The sequence below is a fragment of the Dipodomys ordii genome, unplaced genomic scaffold (assembly GCF_000151885.1).
Source record: "Dipodomys ordii isolate 6190 unplaced genomic scaffold, Dord_2.0 Scaffold38, whole genome shotgun sequence".
Taxonomy (NCBI): domain Eukaryota; kingdom Metazoa; phylum Chordata; class Mammalia; order Rodentia; family Heteromyidae; genus Dipodomys; species Dipodomys ordii.
This window is the reverse complement of record NW_012267254.1, coordinates 14,566,538-14,572,461: the sequence shown is the minus strand read 5'-3', so window position 1 is coordinate 14,572,461 and position 5,924 is coordinate 14,566,538.

Here is a 5,924-nt window from a genome sequence, read left to right as displayed (position 1 = left end):
CCTCAACTAAAGGATTTGAGAGAGAACACTGAAAACCAAATAAAGGAAGTAAAAAAGTCTATACAAGATCTAAAATGAAAGCTTCAATAAAGAGATTGAAGCCATCAAAAATGACCAACTAGAAAGAAGGGAGATAAAAAACAAAGCAGAAAGTCTTGACAGCAGATTAGATGATGCTGTTGGTAGATTGTCTGGAGTTGAAGTTAGTCTAGACTTTCTAGAGAAAGGACAAGTATTCAAAACAAATCTAAGCAACCAGATAGATCCCCATAGGAGATACCAGACACAATCAGAAGGCCTAAACTGAAGCCTGATAGGATTTGAGGAAGGCCTAGAGAAAGAAAGAAGGTAATGGAATAGGAACTATATTTAACAGAATCCTAGCAGAGAAAGGCCCATCCAGATACAAGCAGCTTTTAGAACCCCAAACAGCCCAGACCAGAACAGAGCACCCTGCCACCGTATTATAATCCCCACAGGATCAATAGAGACCAAGGAAAGGGTCCTTAAAGATGAGGGGGAAAAGAGAGCAATCACCTATAAAGGAAAACCAATCCGAATAAGTACAGTTTTCACAGCAGAGACCACAAAATCAAGGAGAGCCTGGAATGAGGGATGCCACACCCTTAGGGCAAACAACTATCAAACAGGAATAGTGTACCCAGCTGAGCTCTCATTCGTAACTGAGAGACAAATAAAAACCTTCCACAGCAAGGAAAAATTGAACCAATAAATATATGGCCACCAAACCAGCATTACAGAAAATACTCAAACACATTCTACACACAGAAAACCAACAAGAACATGATACTGGCGGAGAAATGGCCCCTAAACAGAGAACCAGGTAATTATAGTAAGAATTTTGACAAGGCACAGCCCATAGAAAGGTGGAGAATATGGCCAGAACTAACAAACACTTCTCAATCCTGTCAATATTAATGGACTTAACTCTCCAATTAAATGACATACACAGACTAGTTGGATCAAAAAGCAAGATCCATCTTTCTGATGTCTTCAAGAGACACGTTCTGCCCCCAAAGAACAATCATACTCGAAAGGAGAAGGCTAGAATAAAACCTATGAAGCAAATGGCACCCATAAACAGGCTGGGGTTGCAATCCTAGTACCAGAAAAAATCGACTTCAAATTAAAATTTGTGAGAAGAGACAAAGAAGATCAGTACATACTAATAAAGGAATCTCTCCTACGAGAGGATATAACAATCATAAATATCTATACACCAAGTGACAGAGCACCCAACTACATATACTACTTACACTGAAAACAAACATAGATGCAAACAAACTGATCATTGGTGACTTTAGCACACCACTGAGACCTCTCTGGGTAGATCAACACGGCAGAAGCTCGACAGAGAAAGTTCAGAACTAAACAACTGCGTAGACCAACTAGACTTAAGAGACATTCACAGGATATTCCACCCAGCAACACCAGTGAACACATTCTTCTTGGCAGCACAAGGATCATTCTCCAAAATAGATGACCTTTTAGGGCACAAGGCAAATCTGTGCAAATTCAGAAATATTGAAATTAGTCCCAGCATTCTCTCCAGCCACAATGGAATACAATTAGAACTCAACAGCAAAAGCCACCACAGAAAATCCTGTAATGCATGGAGACTGAACAACACACTTTTGAATCAACAGTGCATCATTGAAGAGATCAGAATGGAAATTCAAATGTTTATGGTATGTACAAAATAGCACACAAAACACCAGTTCCTCTGGGACACAGAAAAGGCAGTAAGTACTGAGAGGAAAATTTATAGCTCTGAGTTCTTACATCTCAAGCCAACAGTTCTTTCTTTCCTTCTGCATTCCACCTTGCCAAGGCTTACATTCTGTGGATCGGAAGCTCTGCAACGTTATACAAGCTACCAAGAAGTATATGGAGTCAAGCATCAGTGACTTATGGGTACAAATACTCAAGAGTCTGGAATCTGTGCACGGAAATGTTGGGACAAAAGATTAACCAATTCAGCAGTGAAACCCACTAGACAGTATTTTCAAAATGAACTACAGGATTTGGGGAGGATGGACATTGGGAGGGGAAACACTGGGAGAGAAAGAGGGAGGTGGTACCACTGTTTGAAGGAAATGTACTCATTACCTGACTTGTGTAACTGTAACCCCTGTTAAAATAAGAGTTTGGAATCCAAGAACTGCAGTTCACATCCAACTGGGCAGGATGGTTGGTGAGAGAATTATGTATTGTTACAAACACATTCAGAAAAAGAGAAAATTATATAAGCGTAATAAAAAAAATCCCACTAAAGATTCCTGGGTTGCTCATTCCAAGAATGAGCCTCCATATCATGCTACCTGACAGACTATTTAGAGGACTTCCCTTTTCCTTCTGCTTGTTTTTTTTTTTTTTTAATTACTGAGGCTTGATCACGAGGGTCAAGGAAGACCTTGAGTTTACTTCGTAATGGGCATCTCTGGCTAGAATACCATGTAGAGCCCAAAACATATAGGACAATGCCCGGAAGTGGAGGTGTGACTCAAGTGATCCAGCATCAGACTTGGGTGAAAAAAACTAAGAAGCAGTGTAAGGTCCTGAGTTCAAGCCTCAGTACTGGCACAAAAAAAGAAATTTTAAGAATAAAGAAGACAATGACCAATAAGTTTTTAGTGTGCTTTCCAAAATCTGGAGCAAGCAATGACCCAGCTGATCACGTCAACCTAATTCCCTGCCCAGGTTCTGTTCAGGCTGAAAACGATGTCGAAGTTCTCAGTTTATTCCCGCAAGAGCTCTTGACTTTCTCATGTTGGCCACCAGGACACCATGTTTTCTCTCAAAAGACCAGCATAGTCCCTTCCTTAGTCGCCTCACTGGGCTCCAGGTGTAACAGTAGTAGTCGGCTCACAGCCAAATTATGCACCATTTTGTGATCATCCCCTAGATGGGACATCCTATTCCACCTGATTTGGCACCTTTATTTCCTCTCAGACCGTCTCCCAAGTTACTCAAGTTTGTATGTAAGGAATTCCTCCTCCCCCACTGCCAAAGTTGATTTAGAAAGGCCCTAGTGGTCACCGGAAGGATAGCCTGTATATGCGGGACTTATAAAACACAGGAGTGCTACCACGCCCCCTGTGCCTGAGTGACATAGGAGAGGCATTGTGCCCCCTGTGCTTCCTGTAACACAAGGAAGGTACCTCAGCGCCTGTGCCGTGCGCGGCCCCGGAGAGATAGTGCGCCCCCTGCGACGCAGGGGAGTTGCCGCGCCCCTTGCGTCTTGCGCACGGCTGGAGAGTTACGGGGTTTCCCGGCCAATCCTGGTGTGGCTTTAGTGCACTTGTGGACGGACTCCAGACAGGTTCGTCAGACTCACCGAGGGGTCAACAGAACGAACACGATGGCTGAGCCCGACCCATGGGGAGCAGAGGGCCGCCACTTTCGAGAAGAAGCTCTGAGCTTCAATGACTACATGAAGCTCATAGCTGCCCTGGATGATGAAAGTGACGTGAACCATGTAGGTGTGGTGAACGAGGACGGCGGCGCTGGCGGCTCCGTCACCTGTGAGGGCCCTTGCGGGCGCCAGGCGCCTCCACAGCCGCAAGCCCAGCAGGCTCTGCAGCCGGTGCAGACGGGTGCCACCATGACTCCGCAGTGCCAGCGCAGGGAAATTCGCAAGTTCTTGCCTTGGCAGCTGGAGGAAATGGAAAAACTTTTCCAAGAGAGTCAGTATCCTGATGCCTCCACGAGGTCAGTGGTTGCTCTCGGCCATTGCCCATCTCTTTTCCCCTATTTTCCCGCTTTTATCCCAACCCACTAGCGGTTTTGCCTTCCTTGGTCCTGGGCCTGGGAGGAATGCCTTGGGTGCTAAATTAGTACGGACATACGCTATAGACTGGTAACACGCCTAGGAGATGACTAGCAGGCATTGCTTTGGGTTTCTTTTGCTTGTGAGAGCTGGTAAATCCAACTGTGGGTGGGGTTTGGGGGGTTAGTGATTTGGGAACCCCTTATCTGTTGTAGGACTAGCAATTTATATACTTACCTGTTATTTATTCTTTTAGGTTGTATGTATGTATTTTTCTAGGACTTGTCAGATCTAACTAAGATTTTTTTTCTCTTGTGCCTAATGCTCTGCCACTTCAATCACACTTCCAGACTAGCATTTTGCTGGTTAATTAGAGATGTTCTCAGTGCTGTTTTGCCCAGGACTTTTCCATCCAGGTTAGCTTTAAACTGAATCCTTCAGGTCTCAGCCTCTTCTGTGGCTACAACTACAGTCATGACCCCCTAGTGTCTAACTGATTTGAACAGAATATCACTAATTGTATGCTTCCCTTAATATCTTTGGTAGAAGTTTTCACTTTTGATGCATTCTAATTTTTGTTTCAGTTTTATTGCCTCTGTGTGTAAGATCCAGTCACGTAGCTACAGTCTTGTAGCATTCCTGTAGAGTTTAAACTTCATTCAATTTGTTCGCCTTAGCTTTTTGCCCTTTTTATTGTGGAGTTGTGCTGGTGATGGTGGCACATGCCCCTATCTGAGACGATGGCCATCTTGGTCTATGGCTCATGGTTTTTGTTTTGTTTTGTTTTGTTGTTTTTTGTTTGAAAGTGTTGGGGCTTGAACTCTGGGCCTGGGCTCTGTCCCTCAACTCTTCAGCTCAAGGGTAGCACTGTACCACTTGAGCTACAGCGCCACTTTCGGCTTTTTCTTTTTTTTTTTTTCTGGTGCTGAGGAATCGAACCCAGGGCCTCATGCATGCAAGGCACGAACTCTACTACTGAGCCACCTCCCCAGCCCTATGGCTCATGTTTGGGGATAGCCTGGGACAACTCAGAAACAAAATACAAAAGTAAATAGAAAACAAGGAAAGAAATAGAAAGGTAATATTTTAGCAATTCCAATCCTGACTCTCCAGGTTTAAAGCTACCAGCAGTTTTGTGACGAATTGAAATCATTTCTAAAGAAGTATGAGTTCTCAGAATTACAGCGAACTACACTTGGGACTTGCCAAGATGTGCCATGCCTATAAACAATGCACAGGACGGACAGTTTAGATGTCATTTCATCAATAACAGGGGCCATGAACATTTTTGGTTTTGTCTCCACAGGAACCAGCTTGCAAAATACATCAACGAGTCTGATGAGAGAGTGAAGGTCAGTACATGTGAAGTGAATATTTTGAAGTCAGTCAAAGGAAATCTGGTTCAGAACCGAAGCAGCTTTTTCCTAGGCAGTTTCAAGTTGATATAGTTTAGCAGTTCTTTTTTTTTTCCTTTCTCTTTTTGGGAGGGAGCCATAATGTAAAATTCCTGAGAGTCTGGCTGGGTGTGGCGGCACATGTCTGTGTTCCAGCTATTTCAGAAGCAGAGGCAGAAAATTACATGATCCACATCTCCAACCTTGCTTTTTCTGCATATTTTGGAGATGAAGTCTCACACCTTTTTCTGTGTAGTCTAGCTTTTTCTGTTGTTGCAATTTCAGCCTCCTAACAGTCCTTGCTTGCTTGCTTGCTCACTTGCCTGATTTCTGAGACCTTTCACTTGCATTTATTTGTATAGATTTTCTTTTTTAATTTTGCCCGTCCTGTATTTTCAACTCAGGGTCTAGGCACTGTCCCTGAGCCTTTGTTGTTGTTGTTATTGATGATGATGATGATGAATGATGATGGCAAGCAATCTACCATTTGAGCCACAGCGGCACTTCTCTAACAGTATTTTCTTCTGGCAAAAAGTTACTGGATTTTAGAATGCTTTGATGGGCGGAGGACTCTGCAAACTCCAGCCTCTCATTCTTTTTTTTTTTAATTTAATTTTATTTTATTTGTGAACATACTGTACAAAGGGGTTACAATTGCATGGGCAGGATAATGCGTACATTTCTTACCAAGCATTGCAGCCTCCTCCTTTGTTTACCCTTCCCATCCCTTCCCAGCCTCC